This window comes from Hemitrygon akajei, chromosome 20 (genome assembly GCF_048418815.1).
Source record: "Hemitrygon akajei chromosome 20, sHemAka1.3, whole genome shotgun sequence".
Taxonomy (NCBI): Eukaryota; Metazoa; Chordata; class Chondrichthyes; order Myliobatiformes; family Dasyatidae; genus Hemitrygon; species Hemitrygon akajei.
The window spans coordinates 64703104-64729386 of record NC_133143.1 but is presented as its reverse complement, the minus strand read 5'-3'; the positions used below and the strand labels follow the sequence as shown (position 1 = coordinate 64729386).

The 26283-nt window shown below is 40.3% G+C and overlaps 1 protein-coding gene across 4 annotated transcripts in view; it reads left to right on the top strand.

The window, feature by feature from the left end:
- The window catches only part of LOC140713876 (RNA-binding motif, single-stranded-interacting protein 3), a 632800-nt gene that overhangs the window by 443545 nt on the left and 162972 nt on the right, over window positions 1–26283 (top strand). The window lies entirely within an intron of this gene.

Sequence of the window (26283 nt, the reverse complement as noted above, 5' to 3'; positions counted from 1 at the left end):
ATCAGTTTTGTATCGCCTGCTTCGATATTCTAACAATCTCTCTCTCACACACACACACACACACACACACACACAATGCTAAGAAGTTAATAACTAAAGTGATTGTCCATTTGGTGAATAATCTGATTGTTCTACTTTGTTGACACTGTAGACAAGACATGCCAGTGGATTAATTAATTGCTGGAATTAACTGATTGCTGTAAATTAACCCGAGTGTTTACCTGATCAGGTGTTGGAGTATCATTGAGGCATTAATGGCCATGGGTAAGGGAAGAGCTCAGAGGAAAATAAGTCATGGAGGGGACTTGTGTGATTGTTCTGAGAACCAGCAAATGGCCACCGACATCAGAAGAAAAGCTGAAAAGTGCTTAATTTTAACAGCAATGGCTACAAAGTTATACTACTACTACTTCATTGATCCTAAGTGGGAAATTATTTTATTACAGCAGCAACATTTAAAAACACACTTAGCAATAATAATAAATATAATAATATTAATTAATAACAAAGTACAGAATAATAATATACACATATTACAATTGAATGGAGACAAAATTGTACGTCACATCACATAAGCATAGACAAAATAGCTTGGTGCTATCTATGTATGTATGTATGTATGTATGTATGTATGTATTTATTTATTTATTTATTGCGCCACGACACCCAGCAACTCCCAGTTTCTGTGCACAAATAATTTTTGTTCACAGGCTCCTATTTGTGTCAAGAAAACAGCTGGATGAATGATTATATCTAAAGGAAAATCAGTAGTTAATTTTTAGAATTTAAAATTTTCACTTTATGTTGGAGATCCAGTGCAGAGTAGCTCCTCACAGCCCTTTGAACTGTGCCACCCCAGAAACCGCCCTCCCCCGCCATTTAACTCTCCCTAATTACAGGACAGCTTACAATGACTAAGTCACCTTCCAACCAGTACATTTTTGGACTGTGGGAGGAAACCGGAGCACCGGGAGAAAACCCATGCATTCCACGGGAAGGACATACAGACTTCTTTCAGATAACGTTGGGATTGAATTCCAAACTCTGATGGTCCAACCTGTAGTAGCATCTGTGGGTACGTTCGGCTGGCGCCGGATTGCATGGCCGTACTTGTGAACTGCTGCAGCCCATCCTTAGCTGTGCTGGTTGTTAATGCAAACTTAGCATTTCACTGTATATTTTAATGTACGTGTGATAAATAAAATTGCATCAGTATTTCATTCTTGACAGATGGTTGCTGTGCGGTTTGAAATTTTTGTAGGCACAGATTTGTAAAGGATACCTCTTGGACCTAATAAACTGACCATTGAGTGTATGTTCATGGTCTTCTGCTGCTGTAGCCCATTCACTTCAAGATTCAACGTGTTGTGCAATCAGAGATGGTCTTCTGTACACCACTGTTGGTACACATGGTTATTTGAGTTATCACCCACAGAACTGTTGCTTACTGGATCTTTTTCTTGTTGTTTTTCACACTATTCTCTGGAAACGCTAGAGACTGTTGTGTGAAAATTCCAGCAGAACAGCAGTTTCTGAGATACTCATATCACCCTGTCTGGCACCAACAGTCATTCCATGGTCAAATTCAGTTAGGTCACATTTCTTCCCTAATCTGATGTTTGGTCTGCACACCAACTGAATCTCTTGACCATGTCTGCATGCTTTTATACATTGAGATGCTGCCACATGATTGGCTGATTAAATATTTGCATTAATGAGCAGGTGTACCTAATAAAGTGGCCAATGAAGAAGAAGAAGAAGAAAGCCCTTAACTCTGAGTGGAGTCATCGGGACGCTGTTGTGATGGCGTTTTTTTAGCAGGCTTTCTTGTTTTTACAAGGCCGAGTTGCTAGCTTGACGCTCACCCCAGCACGGATGGAAAGCGTGCAAGGGAGCCGGCTGGATTCGAACTCAGGAGCCTTCGCTCCGAAGTCCGGCGCTGATGCCACTACGCCACCAGCCGGCCAAAGTGGCCAATGAGTTTATATGAAAGTCTTTGTAAGGTGCTATTGGCCTTTGTCCAACACAATACAAAAATTGATTTTGTTTTTCAGAATTAGTTGTAGTGGAATAGATAGAGAAAAGGCCATTTGGCCTATTGCTTTTATCCCCAAGTTCACCAAGCCCAATGCAAAGGCAGCAGGACTTCTCTGGGGACAATTCTAACTCTACTGATGGTATGAAGTGAAACATACCTTCTCTTGAAATGTAATTGGTCACCAATTATAGAGTCATAGAACACTACAGCACAGAAACAAGCCCTTCAGCCCATCTAGTCCATGCTGAACTATTACTCTGCCTAGTCCCATCAACCTGCAACTGGACCATAGCCCTCCATACTCTCACACCCATTTGCTTATCCAAACTTCTCTCATTTGTTGAAATTGAACCCACATCTATCACTTTCTCTGGCAGCTCATTCCACACTCGTACCACCCTCTGAGAAAAGAAGTTCCTCCCCATGTTTCCCTTGAATATTTCACCTTTCTACTTCTCCTATGACCTCTAGTTCTAGGTTCACCCAACCTCAGCGGGAAAAGACTGCTTGCATTAACCCTACCTATGCCCCTCATAACTTTATATACCTCTTTCAAATCTCCCGTCATTCTCCTGCACAAAGTCCATACTTATTCAAACTTTTAAGATACAAGAGTATCAGTAACTCTGATAATGTAGTGATGGTGGGGTGGGTGGAGATGTTGATCAGCCTGGTGGCTTAGGGGGAGTAACTGATTTTGAGTCCAGTAGTCCTGCTGAGAATGCTGGGTAGATTCTTCCCTGTTGGGAGTGGGACAAATAGTCCACAAGCACAACAATGGCACATTGTAATGACAGCTTCAAATTCTTTACTCACCAAAACTCTGGACAAACAGCTCTGAACTATATCTTCAGAAAGGTCATAGTTCAATGTTTGGTTGAGAAGAATGACAAATTGTGTAAAATAACGTGCTTATTAGTTTCTTAGAGTGTGGATTGTACATTAGCTTCAAACATTAAGAAGAGAGTTTTACAGAAGTACCTTTGGAATCCTGCTTTTGAGAAATTGAGCAAAAGACGATTCTTGATATGGTCCAGCTTATCTACTTGACTTTCTCGGCGCCTGTTTGAACACTGGACCTATTCGATAGGTTTATGTGTGTACACTTCAGAATCAGAACCAGATTTATTATCACTGCCATGTCGTCAAATTCTTTTTTGTGGCAGCAGGACTGTGGAATATAAAATAATGACTATGAATTATAGTAAGAGAGTAAAATAGTGAAGAAGTGTTCATGAATCTGTTGGCAGAGGGGAAGAGGCTGTCTAAAATATTGAGTGTGTGTCTTCAGGCTCTTGTACTTCTTCTCTGAAGGTAATAAAGAGAACAGAACATGTCCTGGATTGTGAGGGTCCTTCATGGTGCAGCCTTCTTGAGGTAGCGCCTTTTGAAGATATCCTCGATGGTGGGGAGGCTAGTGCCCATGATGGAGCTTGCTGAGTTTACAGTCCTCTGCAGCTTTTTCAGATCCCATCCACCACTGCCTCCATACCAGATGCAACCAGTTAGAATGCCCTGTATGGTACATCTTTAGAAATTTTCTATAGTCTTTAGTGACATATCAAATCCCCTCAAGTTCCAAATTAAATATGGTGGCTTGTGTGCATCTTCATAACTGCATCAATATGTTGGGCCCACGACAGATCTTTGGAGATGTTGACACCCAAGAACTTGAATCTGTTCATCCTTTCCACTGCTGATCCCTCGATGAGGACTGGTGTGTACTCTCCTGATTTCACCTTCCTGAAGTTCACAATCAATTCCTTGGTCTTACTGATACTGAGTGGAATATTGTTGTTGTGACACCAGCTACCAACCAATCTATCTCATTCTCATAAGCCACCTTGTCACCATTTGAGATTCTATCAACAACACTTGTGTTATTAGCAAATTTACAGATGGCATGTGAGCAGTGCCTAGCCACACAGTCATGAGTAAAGATAGAGTGGAGCAGTGGGCTAGGCAGGCATCCTTGAGGTGTTGATAGTCAGCAAGGAGGGGGTGTTATTTCTGATCCACAATGATTGTGGTCTCCCAATGAGGAAGTCAAGGATCCAGTTGCAGAGGAAGCTGACTGGCTCTGATTAGGGGTTGAAAACTAATTGCAGCAACTTCTTTGAGCCAACACAGGGAAGAAAGCTAATCAAAAGCCTGCCCCTGCCAAAAATATATGGTGTTTAACTAATTGCAAAAAAGACATTGTGTCTTCCTTCACCCTTGAGATTTCTTTTACAGTTGGAACCAAAAATTTGTGATCTTTGCAACTTCATTAAGGTAAACTATTCACAAGATTCCAGGTTGTTGTCATTTGAAGATTCACCAAGACAAAATGTTGCCTAGGTTTCAATATTTTGTTTTCTTTATTTAGAAGGTTGTTTTACTGCAGGTGATGGTGGTGTGATTAACAAAAGTAAGTACTATTTTATTAAGTTATCAGATTTTGCAGCTAAGCTCGACTACTGTCTACTTCATCCTGCAAGTACTCAAGTAAAATGTGTACTGTAAGAGGTGAAACTGATGGTGTCATTATCTGTGTGTGAGGTAAGTACTTCCAAGGAGAAGACATTTCTAGGTTCAATGTTTCGGACCATCATGTCAGAACTTCAGAACTTCATCATGTCTTGGCCCGAAATGTCGACTACATATTCCTTCTATGGATGCTGCCTGACCTGCTGAGTTCCTCCTGCATGTTGTGTATGTTGATCTAGATATCCAACATCTGCAGAACCTCTTGTGTTTAGACATTACTAGATCGTTCGATTTTCCATTACCTGCTTAGAACATCAAGAAAAGAAATTCATACTATGAAAAAGGGAATCAGCTTAACATCTTAGCAAAAATCTTAATTTGCAGATGTACCAGAATATAACCTGTGTGAAACCTGTTTTAATATTCATAGGTAGTCATTCTTGTACTAAAATAGAAGATGATTAATCATTTTTAAAGTGTAAGATACTTTAAATGTCTTAAAGCATCTCTTTAGAGGTAGCTATCAGCATTGTGTTTTCTGCATATCGTCAGTTGTTCAAAGTAGATAATATATAGTTGTCACAAAGAAGAAAGAAATATAGAAATGCGAACTGGAAGTGGGCATCGAAACAATTAAACAAGCATGGAAGTTCAATTAATTTGAAAGCACAATAACCTCTGATGGTAGAGCTGATGTTGAAATTAGGATTGAGATTGTTAAATGCACATTCAAGCATTTGAGCAAGATACAGAAGAATAACATCATTTCTATAGATATAATACTCAGAGTTTTACAGTGCTATGTTCATTCCACACTAACATATGGAAGCGAATGTTGGACAATATGAAAGCAAAATGAGGGAAGACTCGAAGTTGCAAAATTATGGTTTTTGAGAATGATGAAAATATCATTGAAGGACAGAGTAACAAGTGAAGAAGTATTGCAAAAAGCCATAAAAAGAGAGCTAATATCATCAATCAGGAAACAGCAGCTGGAATTTTTGGGACATGTACTGAGGAAAGAGAAATTCGAACATCTTGTAGCAGCAGGAAAAATTGATGGAAGAAAAAGTTGTGGTCAACAACATATGACATTCATGAGTTTCATCAAGGGATGGACATGCAAAAGTTTTGAAGAGCTTATTAGAACTTCACAAATTAAAGACAGTTGGAAGTCTTGGTCAGCACATCATAGAACACAATACATGATGATGAGGATGGCTGTGTATTTATTTTTCACTTGGGATGATCATGTAGAATAATAACTGAGACAGTTCAGGGAGATGCGTGTCACGATATGGAAAAGCTGCACTATTTGTGAGATTTTGATACATTGGATTGACATAACTATGTGTGCAAAGGACAGTTTACATGATTTGTTGACTTTTGGTTGTTTTGTTAAGGTTCTCATCACCACAGTGATTGAGTCTGCTCTTGGGTCCCATTTTGCTACCATGTGAATTATGAAGCAATTCAAAAATCAGATCAGCATTCCAAAGCTTCAGTGGAAGGAGATTTCGCTTAACTTTGCAATCTGTTGAGACTTTTCCTCAGATAACAATATGGTCGAATATGATTTCTGACAATGGCAACATTTTGTAACTTCATTTTTGTGGAACATAATGGTTCTCATTCATTTCTGTCACTTGATATCCTACTGATTGAATAATTATTGATCTTTTCATTCCAAACTGATAACAATATAATCTTGGGAGGAACTAATAGTAAAATATATTTTAATAACATCTGTCCTTAAAGCAAAAGCCCTGCTATAGATTCCATCTGGTATGTAATGGTATTGCAAATGCCCTCAAAAAATCAAGTTTTTCCTGCTTCAGTAATCTAGTTCTTTATCCACAGTATTTGTACAAGTCACTTTCTTTTCAATCTATTTCCATCTGACAATTCAGAATCAGAATTAGGTTTAATGTCACTGGCATATGTCATGAAATTTGTCGTTTTGCGGCAACTGTACAGAGCAATACATAATAAAAACTATAAATTACAGTAAGAAGCATGTATAAAAATTGAATTAAATAAATATTGCAAAAAGGGAGCAAAAATAGAGAAAAAATAATGATGATGATAATAATAGAAAACGTAATAATATATCTGGGTTCATTGTCCATTCAGAAATCTGATGGTGGACAGGAAATGTTCTTGAAATAATGAGTGTGTGTTTTTACGCTCCTGTACCACCTCCTTGATGGTAGCAATGAGAAGAGGGCGTGTCTTGGGTGATGGGGGTCCTTTATGATCAATGCTGCTTTTTAAAGTTTTCACCTTTTGAGGATGTTCTCAATGCTGGAGAGGCAAGTGCCCATGATGGAGCTGGCAAACTTCTGATTCAAAATCTCTCAGATTATGATGTAACTTTCTTTGTTATTAAGTTCTTTGATTAATGTGCCTGAAACTTGTTTGCAGATTGTCACTTTCCATTGTTCTCAAGCCTTTCATTGACCTATCAATTGAGTTCGCCTTCTGTACAAAATCAAAAATGACAATGGTTTCTGTGGCTGCTGCCATGACATTTTATTCCTCTTTGATCTCAAGCTGGCAGGTGATGGGTGAGGCCAGGTAAGGGGGAAGATGGGTGGGTTGGGAAAGTGGGGGAGGTGGGTGGGGGTAGAATTGAATCAACAAAGGCTAGAGTGACTCCTTTCTGATTGAACTTATGTGCTGGTCCTAGGACTATCTGACGATCTACCAAATGCACCTTCCTGACATTGATTGGATCTTTAAAAAGTAGTGGATACAGCCCAGTTCATAATACGTAAATTAAGTGCTCCCCAACATTGAGCACGTTTACAAAAAGCCCTGCTACAAGAAAGCCGCATCCATCATCAGTACACCCGCTGTTCTTTTTTCACTGCTGTCATTCAGAAGAAGGTACAGCAACTTCAGGAACAGTTATTACCCTTCAGCCATCAGGCTCCTGAACCAGAAGAGATAACTTCTTTCAACTTCAACACTGAACTGTTGCCACAACCCATGGATTTACTTTTCAAGGACTCTTCATCTCATGCTCTTGATAGTTATTGACTATTTATTTATTTATTATAACTATTATTTTTATTTTTGTATTTGCCCAGTTTGTTGTCTTTTCCACATTGGTCATTTGTCCATCTTATTGTGTGCAGTTTCTCACTGATTCTCTTGAACCAGTGGGAATAACTTCACTCAACTTCACTAATCCCGACACTGAAATGTTCTCATATCCTATGGACTCATTTTCAAGGACTCTTCGTTTCCTGTTCTCAATATGTTTTTCTTATTTATGTATTATTATTATTTTGATTGTTTTTTTCTTTTTGCATTTGAACAGTTTGCAGTCTTTTGCACATTGGTTGTTTGTCCATCTCGTGTGTGGCTTTTCAGTGATTTTATTATGTTTCTTTGTATTACTTACTGTGAATGCCTGCAAGAAAATGATGATATATATGTACTTTGATAATAAATTACTTTGAACTTAGAGCTCTAAACTAATATTTACTTGTCTCAATTCCTTAAACTTCCATGCTATATAGAAAACTATTTGAAGTGTTGCAATGAAGGAAAATGATTGAAATTTTTTTTAAAAAGAAAAAAAATGAAAATACAGATTAATGTGGCAATGGCAATACATTCTAATATTGACATTTCAACAATACTCTTCAATGTTATGTAAATTTGACCTATTAATTCCCAGGCTCAGTTTTCACTTGTCAATTGTGCTGCTGTCAAACTAATTTAAGCTTTTCCCTCAGGAACCATTGCTGTTTATCTTTCTCTTTTATACCTTTTGTCAGCTAAGCGGGAATTTAATGGCTTTTGTGACTGCTAAAGGTCATCCTTCACTTACAGTCAATAGTGGTCCCAGATAAAGTGGCTGCCGTGGCTCCTCTCCCATTGGTTGTTTTCATTATTATTTGCGTGGGACGCCATGGTGATGTAGTGGTGACCGTGCCGCCATTACAACTCAGAGCCTCAGATATCAGAGTTCATTTCTGGTGTCCTCTGTAATAAGGTTTGCGTATTCTTCCTGTGAGTGCATGGGTTTCCTCTGGGTGTTACAATTTCCTCCCACAGTCCAAAGATGTACTGGTTAATTGGCCATAGAAGAATTGTCCTGTGATTAGGCTAGGGTTAATCATTGGGTTGATGGGCGGTGTGGCTCATTGGGCCAGAAGGGCCTCTTCCATGCTGTATCTCTGACTAAAAATAAAATTAAATAAAATTTGGAAACCTCTTGCTTTGTGATGCTGAGTGGGTTTTTGGAGATATGCATGCAAACTGAAAATTGCAGCTTGGTAGAAGTGAGGACGTGAATTGGGAGGCGATGATCCTATAAAATTATGTTAACATTCTCTGAACGGAAAATAAACCAAAAATATCTGAGTTTAATATTCAAACCCCATGTAATTCATCAAATTAGCATGAGAAATCTTTGAATAAACAGCTTAATTGATTTTGTTTGAATAAATGGAACATAGAATACTGTCACCCCACTAAGTTCATGCTGAGTTCTTATTCTGCCTAATCCCATCAGCCTGCATGTGGACCAGACCCCTCCATATCCTTCCCATCCATGTACATATCGGAATTTCTCTTAAGTGTTGAAATGGAACCTGCATCCACCATCTCTGCTGGCAGCTTGTTCCACACTCTCGGCACTCTTTGAGTGAAGAAGTTCGCCTTCATGCTCCCCTTAAACATTTCACCTTACACTCTTAACTCATAACCTCCAGTTCTGGTGTCACCCAACTTCAGTGGAAAAGGCCTGGTTGCATTTACCCTGTCTATAGCCCTCATAATTTCATATACCTATATCAAGTCTCCCCTCGTTCTTCTACATTCCAGGAAATAAAGTTTTAATCTACTTCATCTTTCCCTATGATTTTTCTGAATTTGCCATTTCCATTTAAACAACAAATTGTTCTCAAGTCCAATCATGTTAACTGACACTGGTCTTGATTTATACTGCCTTCCAAATATAGAATCCATTGCACTGGCAGAATATACTCCCAGCGCCCGCTTTATTAGTTACCTTCTGTACCTAACATTGTGGTCACTGAGCGTATGTTCATGGTCATCTGCTGCTGTAGCCCATCACATTTCAAGGTTCGACATGTTGAGCACTCAGAGATGTTCTTCTGCACACCACCATTCTAATGTGTGGTTATTTGAGTTTCTGTCACCTTCCTGTCAGCTTAAACCCGTCTGGCCACTCTCCTCTGACCTCTCTCATTAACAAGGCATTTTGCCCAAAGAACTGATGTTCACTGGATTTTTGTTTATTTTTTAACCATTCTCTGTAAACTCTAGAGACTGTTGTGTGTGAAAATTACAGCAGAGCAGCAGTTTCTCAGATACTCAAACCACCCCATCTGGCACCAACAATCATTCCACAGTCAAAGACACATAGATCACATTTCTTCCCCAGTGTTTGGTCTGAAAAACCAACTCAACCTCTTGACCATGTCTGCATGCTTTTATGCATTGAGCTGCTGCCACATGATTGGCTGATTAGATATTTGCATTAACGAAAGGGTGTACAGGTGAACCTAATAAAGTGGCAGCTAGATGTATATACCTTCAGTTTTCCCCTGCAGTCCCTCCATTTCCAACACTCTTTGGAACTGGTCTATTTGTCAATTTCCTTATTCTTTTTGTCAAAACACATCTCTTCACACTCCTCAAAACTAAATTTTGGTGATTGCATTTCAACATAATTTTAATTATGAAAAGCTGTTATTGAATCATATTAACTAAATCCCGAGGCAAAGCGGAATCCATCTGGGAATTATACTATGAAGCAAAATTTTAACATGCAAAAATCTGTGTACTGGAGTTTTATGACCATTTAGAAGTGGCTAATGCCATCAATACTGAAATAAAGCTATTTAGGAGTACAGTTCGTTCAAATCAGAAGAGGGTAAGTTTGTAAATATGGCAGTAGCAAAGGATGTTGGGAATGGCGAGGATGGAGTACCACGGGAGGGGAGTGGGTCAGGTGGCAGAGAAGGAGTGCCAGGTGCAGGGGGTGGCACTCTGTGGACACACCCAGCCCTGAGACACCAGACAAGTTCATCTGATTCCAAACAATTGGTTTATTGATCAGTACAGAATGTCTCTCTGGTGCTTCCCACTACCTCCCCTCTCTGTCTCCTCTCCCTCGCCTCTCCCTTCTCCTTTTCCCAACCATGATTCCCCTTTCTCTGTCCCCTTCCCACTCTCAGTTCACAATAGAAACTCATACAAGAATCAGGATTATCATCACACAGATATATCATGAAATTTGTTTATTTTGCAGCAGCAGTACGGTGCAATGCATAAAATTACTACAGTACTGTGAAAAAGTCTTCAGTACCCTAGCTATATATATGTTACTAAGATTTTTGCACCGTACTGTATTCTTCAGATAGAAGATGTGTAAAGTATATATGATTGGGGATGGGCTATTCTATGCAGAATGAGGGAACTGGAAAGCATATCTATAAATACAATGATTATTTTCTGTGTGGTATTATAATTTTGAGAAACTATCAAAATTATAGTGGAGTAATGGGAATTACAGAGGCGTAAGAGAGGAGGAGGCCAAAGTTGACTGGAAAGAGACACAAGCAGGGATAACAGCAGAACAGCAATGGCTGGAGTTTCTGGAGGCAATTTGGAAGGTGCAGGATAGATTTATTTCAAAGACGAAGGAATATTCTGAAGGGAGAATGAGGCAACTGTGACTGAAAATGGAAGTCACAGGCAGCATAAAAGCAAAACAGAGTTGTATAATATAGCAAAAGTTAGAGGATTGAGAAGCTTACACCAGAAGGCAAAACAAACACATAAGGAGAGAAAAGATGAAATGCGAAGGCAAACCTGCCAAAAATATCAAAGAGGATACCAAAATATTTTTAAAGATATATAAAAGAGTTAAAGAGAGGTGAGAGTGGATATCAGACCGCTGAAAACTGATACTGGAGAATTAGTAATTGTGATCAAAGAAATGGCGGACAAACTTAATAAGTACACTATCTTGCATCAGTCTTCACTAGTAGAATGCCAGAGATTCAAGAGTGTCAGGGGCGAATTGATTGTCATTAATATTACTAAGGAGAAGGTGCTTGGGAAACTGAAAAGTCTGAAGGTTACTAAGTCACCTTGAACAGGTGGACTACACCCCAGTATTCTGAAAGAGGTAGCTGAAGAGATTGAGGAGACACAAGTTTCTTGAATGGTTCCAAAGGACCGGAACGTTACAAATGTCACTGCACTCCATAAGAAGAAAGGGACGCAGAAGAAAGGAAATTAGAGGCCGAGTTATAGGTCTGATGACTTAAGTGGCTGGGAAGATGTTGGAGAACATTTATTAAGGTTGAAGTTTCTGGTTACTTGGAGGTACATGATAGGCCAAAGTCAGCATGGTTTCCTTAAGAGGAATTCAGATGACAGAATGGATGTCTTTGTGGCCAAGTTAGCAGATGAAGATAGATAGAGGGGCAGATAATGTAGAGGAAGCAAGGAGTCTACAGAAGAATTTGGACAGATTAGGAGAATAAGCAAAGAAGTGTCAGATGTAATATTGGGTAGGGAAGTGCTTGGTCATGTACTTTGGCAGAAGGAATAAAGGTGCAGACTATTTTCTAAGCGGAGAATTGTCAGTGGTGCACGCGGACTTGGGAATCCTTGTGCAGTTTTCCCTAAAGGTTAACTTGCAAGCTGAGTTGGTGGTAAGGATGGCAAATGCATCGTTAGCAATTATTTCAAGAGGACTGGAGTATTAGAGCAAAGATGTAATGTTAAAGCTTTATAAGGCATTGTTCATAAGACTTGGAGTATTCTGAGCAGTTTTAGCTCCTTATCGAAGAAAAGATGTGCTGGCATTGGAGATGAGAAGGAATTTCTTTAGATAGAGGGTGGTGAATCTGTAGAATTCATTGCCATGTCTCTGAGGCTCATTTATTTTGTTTCATTTTCCATTTTTCATTTTATTGTCTAAACTTGCATGTACAATACAACTCTGATATTCACTTTGTCCAGATAGTCATGAAATACGGAAACCATGGAAATTGTTGAAAAGAAAATCCATCACTTCTCCCCAACACAAAAAAGAAAAAGAAACCTGACTCACAAATCTCTTGCCCTCTCCCTTACAGATAAAAGCTGTGATGATAACATTGAATCTCAAAATAAAACACAGCAACAATAACATCAAATCCCCAGCCCCTCTTCACAGAAAAAGAACAGTGACAATCTTTGAGTATATTTAAAGTGGAGTATGATAGATTCTTGATTAGTCAGGGCATCAAGTTATGGAGAGAAAACAGGAGAATGGGGCTGAGAGGGATAATAAATCAGCCATGATGGAATGGTGAAGCAGATTCGATAGGCTGAATGGCCTAATTCTGCTCCTTTGTTTTATGATTTTATGGTAATTCTTGTGTGTCCGTTATGCAATTCTTTTTTTTACTGGAACAATTTCCTTTGGATAATTAATAATGTAGGCAAGTGCCAAAATCATTTTCATGACATGCTTTTAATTCCCTGGAATTTTGATTGGTAGATAATTGTTCATTTTTATTTTTGATTACTTGTTTCTGCCTTGTGATTTTTGCATGATTAGTTTCCTTCTTCCTACATATCATGAATTTTTGTCGATCATGAATCTAAAGTTTGAACAGGTTTTGTTTTGAGCTCACAGACTACAGTACAGATGAAGGCCAATTGGCATACAATATCTGCTGCAGCCACGATGCCAACCGAAACTAATTCCATCTGCTTGCACATGACCCATGTCCCTCTAGTCCCAGTCATTTTTTTGTATTCATTGAAGGGATGTGGGTTACACAGCCTGAGCCAGCACTTGCTTTCATCCCTTGTTGCCCTTGAGGAGGTGGTGGTGAGCTGTCTTCTTGAACAGCTGCAGTCCTTAAGGTCTGGGTACACACACGCTGCTGTTAAGGGAGGAATTCCAGGATTTTGACCCAGCAACGGTGACGGAACGGCGATACGTTTCCAAGTCAGAATGGTGTGAGGCTTGGAGTGAACTTCTAGGGGACGGTAATCCTTGTGCTTTTGCTGACCTTGCCCTTCCAGCTGGTAGAGGTGGTGGATTTGGAAGCTGCGGTCGGAGGAGCCTTGTTGGTGAGGTGCTGGAGTGTTTCCTGTAGATGGTGCTCACTGCTGCTACTGTGTGTCAGTGGTGGAGTGAGTGAAACATAGAGCCCTGAGGCCCTCACTCCTTGTGTAGATTTTACCCTAGTGTGTAAAAGAATTTTGCAAGAGAAAAAGACAAAATGAGTGCTGAATACGGGACTAATAAGACCATAAGACATAGGTGCAGAATTGGGCCATTTAGCCCATTGAGCTGCTCTGTCATTCCATCATGGCTGATTTATTATCCCTCTCAAACACTTTCTCTTACCCTCTACCCATAACTTTTGATGCCCTGATTAATCAAGAACCTATCAATCTTTGATTTAAATAGCTTCATTGACTTGGCCTCCACAGCTATCTGGAGTAATGAGTTTCACAGATTCACTGGCTGAAGAAATTCCTCCTCATTTCTGTTCTAAATAGACAACCCTCTATTCTGCAGCTGTGTCCTCTAGTCCTAGACTCACCTGCTATAAGAACCATTTTCTCCACATCCAATCCATTTAGGCCTGTCTATATTTGTTAGGTTTTAATGAAATCCCTCCTCATTCTTCTAAACTCCAATGAGTAGAGGCCCAGAGCCATCAAACACGCTCATATATTAACCCTTCCATTCTTGGTATAATTTTCATGAATCTCCTCTGGACCTTCTCCAAAACCAGCATATCCTTTCTTAGATAAGGTACCCAAAATTGCTCACAATACTTTCTGCACATCCTTGCTCTTTTACTCTAGCTCCCTTGAATGAATGCTAAAGTTGACTTTACCTTCCTTGCCTCCAACTCAACCTGAAGTTAACCTTTAGGGTATCTTGAACAAGGTGTCACAAGTTCCTTTGCACCTCTTTTTTTAAATTTTCTCCCCATTTAGATAATAGTCTATGCCTTTATTCCTTCTGTCAAAGTGCATGATCTTACACTTCCCTACACTGTATTCCATCTGCCACTTCTTTGCCCATTCTCACAATCTGTCAAAGTCTTTCCGCAAGCTCCCTGCTTCCTTTACATTACCTTCACCTCTATGTATCTCCGTATCGTCTGTAAACTTGGCCACAAAGCCATCAATTCTGATATCCAAATCTGAAATATAATGTGAACGGAAGCAGTCCCTGTGGAATGCCACTAGTCACCAGCTGCCAACCATAATAGGCCCCCTTTATTCCCACTTTGCCTCCCACCAGTCAGCCAATCTTCTGTCCAGCTAGTATCTTTCCTGTAATACCATGGGCTCTTACCTTGTTAAGCAGCCTCATATGTGGCAACTTTGTCAAAGGCCTTCTGAAAATCCAAATATACAACATTCACTGACTCTTTTGTCTATCCTGCCTGGTGTTTCCTCAAAGGATTCCAGTTGATTTGCCAGGCAAGATTTCCCCTTAATGAAAGCATGCTGACTACAGTCTTCTTTATCATGTGCCTCCAAGTACCCTGAAACTTTTTCCTTAATAATGGACTCCAACATCTTTCCAACTACTGAAGTCAGGGTAACTGGCCAATAATTTATTTCTTCTTCCTCAGATCATGACTAATGCCTCCACAATCTCTTCAACCCTGGGATGTAGTCCATCTGGTCCAGGTGACTTATCTACCTTCAAAGCCTGTGGCTTTCCAAGCACCTGCTTACTAATAGCAATGAGCCTCCCTTCTGCCTCCTGATGCTCTCACATTTCTGGCATTCTGCTAGTGACTTCCACAGTGCAAACTGATGCAAAATACTTACTCAGTTCGTCAATCATTTCTTTGTCCCCCATTACTATCTTTCCAGTGTCCTTTTCCAACAGTACAATATCCACTCTCGTCCCTCTTTTGTACTTTATATATCTGAAAAACACTTTCTGTGTCCTCTTTTATATTATTCTTTCTTTACTTTATTGTCACCAAACAATTGATACTAGAGTGTACAATCATCACAGCGATATTTGATTCTGCGCTTCGTGCTCCCTGAAATACAAATCGAAGTAAATATAATAAAAATTTGAATTATAAATCATAATTAGAAAATAGAAAAGGGAAAGTAAGGTAGTGAGAAAAGGGAAAGTAAGCTAGCTTACCTTCATATTTCATCTTTCCTCTCCATGTGGCTTTTTCAGTTGCATTTGGTTGTTTTTTAAAAGTTTCCCAATCCTCTAACTTCCCATTATTTTTTTGTTATAGTATATACCCTCTCTTTTGTTTTTATGCAGTCCTTGACTTCCCTTGTCAGCTATTGTTGCCTCGTTCTCCCTTTAGAATACTTCTTTATCTATGAGATGTATTATCCTGCATCCTCGGAATTGTCCCCAGAAATTCCAACCTCTGCTGCTCTACCGTCATCCTTGCCAGTGTCCCCTTCCAATCAACTATGTCTAGCTCCTCTCTCATACCTCTCTAATTCTTTTTACTCCACTGTCATAGTAATACATCTGTCTTTATCTTCTCTCTGTCAAACTACAACGTGAATTCTATCATATTGGAGATAGTCTAAGTGGCTTTGTATGTAGGAAATTTGATTGTGTTTTTGGGAGAGGTGACTAAGGGAGTTGTTAAGACGGCATGATGGCTGTTACCTATGTGGAATTAGCAGGGCCTTTCACAAGGTCACACAGGTTAGGATAGTCCAGAGGGTTTGAATGCATGGGATCCCCAGGACAAACAAAATTGTCTTAGTGGTAGGTGTAGGCTGGTGGTGCAAGATAATTTCTCGTATTGGAGGTCTGTGATCAGTGGTGTGCCCAGGTATCAGGACTGTGTCTTTTATTCATAGTTAAAAGTACATTTATTATCAAAGTACATATATATCACCATTTAAAGCCCTGATTTTGTTGTTTGTCCTCAATTTTTTTTTAAATTTCAAGATATAGCCCTTCTGGCCCAACAAGCCCATGCTGCCGAATTACATCCCTGTAACCATTTAACCAATAAACCCATACATCTTTGGAATGGGGGAGGAAGCCAGAGAACCCACAGGGAGAATGTACAAACTACTTATAGACAACAGAAGAATTAATTCCAGATCATTGGCACTGTAATAGTATTGTGCTAACCGGTATGGTACCATGCCACATTAATGTATAAATAATTAATACCATTAATTATTTATATAGTTAACTATATACTAATGATGTATTAATTAATAATATATAATATAGTATTGATTATAAATAATTAATATCTTATACATAGCATAATATACATTGAATATATTAATAATTAATGTATATTAATGATTTGAAATAGTGTGTTAGTGACATGATTAGTAAGTTTGTAGAAAACACAAAAGTTAGTGGTTTAGTGGTTAGTGAAGAAGGTGACTAGGGTTACAAGAAAATCAAGCTCAACTGCAAAATATATATATATATATTTCTTACTGTAATTTAAAGATTTTATTACAATGTTGGCAAGGTACTGCTGTTGCATAACAACAAATTTCAGGACATATGCCAGTGATATTGAACCTGATTCTGATTCTGACCTGCGAATGGAAGATGGACTTTAACCCAGGCAAGTTTGTGAAATGATGCATTCTGAGAAGTTAAAACAGGCTTGGACGTGCAGGGTGAATAGCAGGGCCCTGGGGAGTGTTACTGAACGGAAAGACCTTGGAGTACGAGCACAAAGTTGCCTCAGAGCAGTGACACAAGTAGACAGAGGGATGAAGAACATGTATGGTATGCTTGCTATTGTTGGCCAAGGCTTTGAGTGGGAGAGTGGGTTGTCACATTACAGCTGCAGCTGGAGTATTGTGTGCAGATCTAGTTGCTGTGCCGTTCCAAAGCTGTGAATAAGTCGGGGAAGGAGCAGAAGCAGAAAAGATTCACAGGAATGTTGCCTTGATTGGAGGGGTATGTTAAATGGAGAGTTTGAATCAGCTTGGACTATTTTCCTTGGAGCAATGGAGGCTGTGAAGTGACTTTATTGAGGGATATGAAACGAGTACCATAGATGGGGAATATAGTCACAGTTATTTTCCAAGTGTCGGAAATCTGAAACTAGGGGGAGCAGGCTTAAGGTGAGAGGGTAATCTCTAATGACCACCTAAAGAGAAGGCAGTGAGTATATGGAACAAGGTGTGAAAGGAGCTTCAGTGGGACCTCACCACCAAACACATCTTTACCTCCCCACCCCTCTCCCTTTTGCAGGGGTCACTTTCTCCATGATTCCCTTGTCCATTTGTTCCTCACCACTAATCTCCCTCCTGGCCTTTATCTCTGCAAACAAAAGCAATGCTACATCATCCCCTTCACCTTCTCCCTCAACCTCTGTTCAGGGCCCCACACATTCCTTCCAGGTGAGGCAGCGCTTCACTTGCGAGTCTGACAGAGCTGTCTAGGTACAGAGGAAATGTAAGGGGTAAGTTTTTTACGCAGGGAGTGGTGAGTGCGTGGAATGGGCTGCCGGTGACGGTGGTGGAGGCGGATACGATAGGGTCTTTTTAGAAACTCCTGGACGGGCACATGGAGCTCAGAAAAATAGAGGGCTATGGGTAACCCTAGGTAATTTCTAAGGTAATGCCATGTTCGGCACAGTTTTGTGGACCGAAGGGCCTGTATTGTGACGTAGGTTTTCTGTGTTTCTATGTATCGGGTTTTCAGGATATGCCCATCCTCTGCGTTGATGAGCCTCATCGCAGACTGGGGAGCCGCTTTGCGGATCACCTTCTCTCCGTCCGCAACAAGCAGGATTAGCCAGTTGCTAGCCATTTAAATTCCAATCACCGTGCCCATCCTGTGTCAGTCCACGGCATCCGACTGTCCTCATGAGGCCAGAGAAGCAACACCTCATATTCTGCCCAGGTAGTTTACAATCTGATGCTATAAACATCAATTTATCTGAATTCTAGTAATTTCCCCCCTTCCCTCTTCTTCCATTCCCCACTCTGGCTCCCCTCTTACCTTTTCTCTCCTTCTCAGCTGCCTATCTCCTCCCCCCTATTCCTATGATCCACTCTCCTCTCCTACCAGATTCCTTCATCTCCAGCCCTTTACCTTTCATCAATTCCCAGCTTCCCACTTCATCCCCCACCCCATCCGCCAGCCTTCCCCCTCATCTGGTTTCACCTATCACCTACCAGCTTGTACTCCTCCTCCTCCTCCATTCCCCATCTTACTTTTGGCTCCTTACCCCTTCTTGAAGAAGGGTTTCGCCCCCTAACTGGCGACTGTTCATTCATTTCCATAGGTGCTGCCTGACCTGCCGAGTTCCTCCAGCATTTTGTATGTGTTACTCTAAAAGGAGATGGCTGGGGCAGATGCAGTTACAATGTTTAAAAATATTTTGGACAGGTCTAAAGACAGGAAAGGTTTAGAGCAGGGGTTCCCAAACTATGGTCCATGGACCCCTTGCTTAATGGTATTGGTCCACGGCATAAAAAAGGTTGGGTTACCCCTAGTTTAGAGAGAGGTTGTTCAAATGCAGGCAAATAGGATTAGCATAGAGAGGTATTTTAGCTACCATGGGCAAGTTGTGGATGAAAGACCTGTTTCCATGCCATATGTTACCAGGACTCTTTGAATCTATACGACTGCTTGAATTGAAAAACTACCTTTGGAGATCAGGAAATGAAGAAATCTATGTACTGCAGTTCCATAACCATGGGTATTTGCAATGAAATGGATTTTTTAAGAGTGCAATTTGTTCAAATCAATCAATCATAGCAATGCTGCTCAGCTGGAAGCTTGTAAAGGGGAAGAGTCTGTCTGCAAAAATTATTTAAGTTTAATGTGTTGTAACTTCGCTGCTTGGGTTGAAAAATGCACTGGGTCACTGTCTTTGCTAATATAATTGGCCAAAGCTCCAGCTAGCGTTTGTTGTTTTACATCTGAAAGTTTTCCTCTCAAAGAGAGCATGAACACCACAGAGACGTTCAGTGTCGGGAAGGTGTATAATTTGTCTGATGACAACTGGATAAAAATATCACCCAGAATCAGATGGTTTCACAATGGCTGTTTTGTTATTGGGATGAAAGATTGGTGCTGCTTTCGTAGGTCACTGCTGCTTTCATTCTGATTACAGTGATAAGTACATGAGTAGGGGACTTTTGAAGAGGCTATTAAAAGATCAACATGAAAAGATCTGAGATCAGTTCTGGAATTCACCAAAGGAGCAGACAGACGGATTATTTTTTTCTGCTACGTGAAGATCTTTGCAGCGTTCACACAGGACAAGTAATTGCCTACAGAGCAGTGGGAAACCCATTACTCTGAGAGGGCTATCGCTTTGTTAGCTAGCAGAGTGCCCCTTCATAAACGTATCCTGTTATTAAAAATGCATATTATGAAACAGAAGGATGGCAGGTACTTTAGCTCATAGACTGAGAATGGATTTCTGATATGGTGAAACCATCTTCCCAATGCAACTGAGGTGAATTCAACCTGCTGCTTCTCAGTGGCAACTTTGTGAGGTACACCCCTATACCTGCTCGTTACTGCAAATATATAATCAGCCAATCACGCTGGCCTGCAGTTGCTTATTGGTAGATCCACTCACCTCTTTAAAGATTCAGAATCAAAGTCAGGTTATTATCATTATCCACTCTCCGCTCTTCGCTGCACTGACGCTGAGGCTGTGGGCCTGCTCCAACTGCTCTGGGCTTTGTGACATTTACTCCAATATGTGCTGACCTGAGGCTGTGGGCCTACTCTGGATGCTCTGCTCTTTGTTTCTGAGGACTCACTGTCATTCTAAATGCTATTTGCTTACTTTTATCGCTAGCACGATTTGTTCTCTCTCGCTCCCTCTCTTCTCCCTCCCTCTCTCCCTCCCCTTTACTTTTATTGTTTGCACTATTTGTTTATTCCTCTCCCTCCCTCTCTCCCTCTCTCCCTCCTGGTTTTTAATGGGTTCTTTTGGGTTACGTGTTCTGTGGCTGCCTGTAAGGAGACAAATCTCAAGGTTGTATAATGTGTACATACTTTGATAACAAATGTACTTTGAACATCTTTGAACTAATTTTCTTATTGAAGCATAAAGTACATTTTAGGTATTGCACTATACTGCTGCTGCAAAACAATAAAACAATAAATTTCATAAATTTTATTTCATACAGAAAGCAGTGAATATTGTCACAGATAGTTGGTGAGAAATAAGCAATAAGACGATTCAGACTGGTTTTGATTACTGGAGTTTCAAGCACACAGGCTTGGAGGTGCCAGAAACGAGTGGGAGAGAAAATGAAACAGTTTTCACTACTTCAACAAGTTAGAAAAAAATGAAGAATTTGAAGGTAAATCAGCTTGAATGTTACAATGAAAATAAAAATTTGGAGGACGCAATCATTGTATGAAGGCAATTAATTATCTCCACCACACGTCTGCACTGATTTTGTTCATTACAGTCAATCATAGAAAGCCAGAAACATACAGTGGATGAATTCCTCCCTCAATAACTATTAGGAACAAATGCAGAGTTTTATAATGCTGTAGTAGTATTGGTAGTGTTCTAATTTGTCTTTTATTTCATTTTAATATATAACTTGTTACTCAGGGAAATAGTTTTCCTTTTTTATACCCTTTTAACTACTTAATTCAATTAAACTATACAAGAAGTGATTGATAAGTTCGTGCCCTAAGGTAGAAGGAGTCAATTTTAGAAAACCTAGCACATTTATTTTTCAACATAGTCCCCTCCTACATTTACACACTTAGTCCAGCAGTCACGGAGCATACGGATCCCTTTTTTGTAGAAGTGGTCCATGCCAGGGGTGATTGATAAGTTTGTGGCCTAAGGTAGAAGGAGATGAGTTATACAGCTCTTGTTACGTGCACGTGCAGTTCAACTCTTTGAGTGAAAATGCAGAAAGATTGAAGTTAATAACATCTCCTTCTACCTTAGGCCACAAACTTATCAATCACCCCTGCTGTGGGCCACTTCTGGAGGTCCAAGACACCGATTTCTACAAAGAAGGGATCCGTATGCTCCACGACCGCTGGACTAAGTGTGTAAATGTAGGAAAAATAAATGTACTAGGTTTTCTAAAATTGACTCTTTCTACCTTAGGCCATGAACTTATCAATCACCCCTCATATATACAAAATACTATATGCATATATCCTTAAAAACAGTCACTTTGGGAGTTGGGGCTCATGAGTGTGGTTGGCAGTTCATCTTGGAGAAGAAAAACTCTGATCTTAAACCTCCACTGTCTTGTGGCTTTACCCACTCATGGGGAAAGCTTAGGAAGTAAACCCTAGGGAAAAATCCAGAGCTGGATTCCCTAAGGCAGTGCTACATTGAGTTCAATGCTGACTGGCAACTCCTGTGATGCTTCTGGTACCAAACCGTTCCTTTAAGTTCATCAGATACTTGGAGATGGGGAGCTTGCTACATGGGCAACAGCTTGCTCTCCATATCGTATTGCCCAGGCTTGCATACCTAGACAGCTAAGATGCAATATCCTTGGTCAACTCTACCAACAGAGGCCTCGGGTATGTTCATATATAATGACATGAGAATAGTGAGGTTGTCTTCTTGGGTTCATGGACCATTTACAAATCTGATGGCAGAAGGGAAGAAGATGTTCATAAAATGTGAAGAGTGTGTCACCAGGATTTTTTAGCTCTAGTCTGTATTGAACAAAATGATACACTATAAAAGTTGCACCTCTGGTTTCCTTCAGAGATTTTAGGTAATGGGAAAATTAAAGCCACTTAATACTTGACTGTAGCAAAGACTAATGTCCTTTTTTTCCTCCTCGTGATACCTTTTATGTGATTCTGAAAATGTCTCTCCATTTATGAAACAAACATACTAACCTTCTGTGGAAGATATTTCAGGGTATGAAGGAGATTAATATTTGGTATTATCTGTGCATTTTAACTATGCTGAGGTGAGGTCTGAGGAACTCGATAATAATGTCCAAAGGTTTTGAAAATAAAACACAGCGGACATCTCAAATTATCTCAAAAACAAACAGGTAGTTCAGAGTGTCATTGGTGACTAAAAATCTCTTTGCCCATGTTTGCAGTTCATGACAAAGCAAATATGTGTGTGTGTATTCATACATATACTCTGTGTGTGTGTGTGTGTATTCATACATATACAGTGTGCATGTGTGTATATATTCATACACATATGCACTGATAGATAAAATATATCATCTTTGAGAGCTTTACCTGATTAAGTTACTATGAAGTGACATACTATGTCCTCCTGCATTAAATATTCTGTGCAAACACATTATTTTTCTTACCATTCTATTAGTGAATAATAACAGGGCTTGATAGTCTGTCATCAAGTCAAAATAATAAGTTTGCAGTACTTGAGTGATCAAGGTAAAGCATTTGGGAGCAAACGTTTTAAATACCATTCGTATTTTTCAGTATAGGTTTGTAGTTTCCTCCTGCAGGTTTTTAACCTCATGATATGGTGTGCTCGGTTGTCCAGGATGACAATTGCAATTGCCCCTTGTTCATAATAAGCATAATGTTCTCCATAAATCTGAATAAAATGAGTAATGCAGCTTCAAAAAGATGTCACTTGCATCCAAACCATGTTTTAATGGGCAAGTCACCAAATAAATGAACCACAGTGAGCACTAACTGTATAATGATCAGAACACTTTTGGTTCTGTGTGTTACTGAGTCTGTCCCAGAACAGAAATGGCTAACACAAGGGAGCATGATTTTAACATGATTGGAGGAGAGCATTGGGGGGGGGGGGGGGGGAATGTCAAAAATAATTTTTTTTATACAGAGAGTGGTGAATGTGGGTAACACCCTACTAGGGGTGGTGGTAGAGGCAGATACATTAGGGACATTTAAGAGACTGTTAGGTAGGCCCATGGATGATAGGAAAATGGAGGGCTATGTAGGAGGGAAGGTTTGGATTGATCATAGAGTAGGCACAAGATCGTAGACTGAAGGGCCTGTACTGTACTGTGCTATGAAGTTCTATGCGCTTTCATGCCTCAGTGATTAAAAGAAACCATGGTGTTCTTCATTTTCAAAGCATGATTCTAATCCGTCAGAAATATCATATGGTTATAGAAGTCCAGATATGCCCATAAGCTTTCAGCTGTGTGCAAAGATAGAGTGTAATTTTCTAAAAATAGAATCACTGGATCCACCAACTGGCAAATAAGGGTGTACATTTGCGTTATCAAAAAGGGAATTGTGGATTTGGTGATGAATGATTTTAACCGACACCTGTTGTACCGTATCGGATCGATTGTGAGAATGTGGCAAGTGTGCAAATGCTCATCAGTTCTGCGGTGAACCCATCAGGCTCTCAGTGGTTGGAAGGCCCCCCCCCCCCCCCCCCCCTCTTATTGCATGGGCTTTTGGGTTTGCACGTTTTCATCTTAGCGGCTCCGGCCAGTCACTGCCACCCATAACTTTCCCAGCATGTACTCAGTAAAAATGTTTAATCCTACGATTCGGTTGTGGTCGCTCTCCTTGCATACACAACACCTGCTTCTCATTCAGGGTAAGTGTTGGCGATTTATAACCAGTAGGCTTTGAATTTCTATCACAGATGGATTTTTTTTTCTGTGCACCATACAGGTGAAATTCTTAGGACAATTAACTGTTAACTGAAATGAGAAACGTTCACTATTTGCCTGACAAAGTCCCTGCTTTTCCTCCTGGTTCTCTGTGCAGGTGACTTACACAAATGCAGAGGTTCACAGCAAGGTAATAACTTCCAACTGCAGACAATTCAGCTGTACTTCCCGTGCACCTGGAACACGGCAGCTACTCATGCAGAAGCAGTGAGAGGCCTACTTTGGGGAGTTTCAGCTTAAGCAGGTTACAGCCTGTGGAGTCCATCACCAGAAGCTGACAAAAAAATGCTGGAGGAACTCAACAGAATAGGCATTTCAGTTCCTCCGGCATTTAGTGTGGGCCGCTCCAGATTTCCAGCATCTGCAGAATCTCTTGTTGGGCTGATGAAACTGGGGTGGGTAAATTTTTTAGAAGGAGTTAACCCTCAAGGCATTTCAGGCTTGGGCTTTGTAAACCCAACTTTTTCACCTTTATTCTTCGCAGTGTGGTGAAACAAAGGGATATTAGGCTCCACAACCATTGTTCTCTTAAATTTGTCAAACAACATGACAGGATGGTTAATGATCCTTCATTAGTTGAGGGATAGAGTTCAAGAGCCATGAAGCAATGGTTAGGCCACACTTGAAGTATTGTGTTCATTATAGGAAGGATGTGGAAGCTCTAGAGAGGATGCAGAGGAAATTTACAAGTATTTACGTAGAAGGGTCTTGGCCTGAACGTCGACTGTACATTTTTCCACAGATGCTGCCTGGCTTGCTGACTTCCTCCAGCACTTTGTGTGTGTTGCTTGAATTTCGAGCATCTGCAGATTTTCTCTTGTTTATAAGGATTCTGCTTGGATGGAAGAGCTTGCCTTATGAGGATAGCTTGAGGGAGGTCAGGGCTTTTCTCTTTGGAGTGAAGGAGATTGAGAGGTGATTTGATAGAGGTGTACAAGAGAATAAGAAGCACAGATCGCGTGGACAGCCAGAGATTTCTTTCCGAGGGCAAAATGGCTAATACAAGTGGGCATAATTTTAAGTTGATTGGAGGAAAGCACAGGGGGAATGTCAGAGGTAGGGTTCTTTTACACAGAGAACTCTGGGTGCATGGAGTACTTGGCAATGATGATGATAGAGGTAGATGCATGAACGACATTTAAGACTACTGGATGAAAGAAAAATGGAGGGCTGTGAGGGAATGAAGAGTTAGATTGATCTGAGAGTAAGTTAAAAGGTTGGTGTAACATCGTGGGCTGAAGCGCGTGCATTATGGTGCAGTTATAAACACAAGAAATTCTGCAGAAGTAGCAAATCCAAAGTAACACACACAAAACTCAGCAGCTCAGGCAGCATCTATGGAAATGAATAAATAGTCAATATTTTGGGCTGAGATCATTCTTCAGGCCTGGAAAGGAAGGGGAAAATTGGCAGAATAGCAAGGTGGGGAGGGGAAGGAGGATCGCTAGAAGGTGACGGGTGAAGCCAGGTGGGTGGGAAAGGTAAAGGGCTGGAGAGAAAGGAATCTGATAGGGGAGGAGGGTGGACCAGAGGAGAAGGAGAAGGACCCAGGGGGAGGTGATAGACAGATGGATAGAGTTAAGAGGTCAGAATGGCTAATAGAAAAAGAGGATGGGGGAGAGAAAAATAATATTTTACCAGAAGGAGAAATCAATATTCATGCTATCAGGTTGAAGGCTACTCAAATGGTGTCGCTCCTCAACCCTGAGGATGGCCTCATGATGCACAAGAATGGGACCACCAGTAAGTTCTGCTTTTGGTGGAGGTGTTCTGCTGCTGGCAAAGGAGCATTGTGCTGTAGTGTTCTTTGTGGAATGACCCTGGCAGTTTCCCGGCAGAAAACCATCTTCAAAATGCTGGTGGAATTCTGCAAGTTAGGCAGCATCCAGGGAGAAGAATAAAGAGGGTTAATTGGAAACAATTACTTCGTGTTCGAAATGGAGTCATTTTATCAAAATAAATGGCTGAGAAGTAGCATTGATTTTATTCAACAAATTTGCATAATATCCCCTTGCTCTTCTCACAAAGCACTAACTCGTGTAAATTAATTAGCTTGTTTTAAATAGCAGAGAAGAACTGAATACAAACTTGTCAGGTGCTTGTATGATGGTACAACCTAACATGCAGATTGTCAACCAGTTTGCTCTCATTTGCATGGCCGGTGGTTG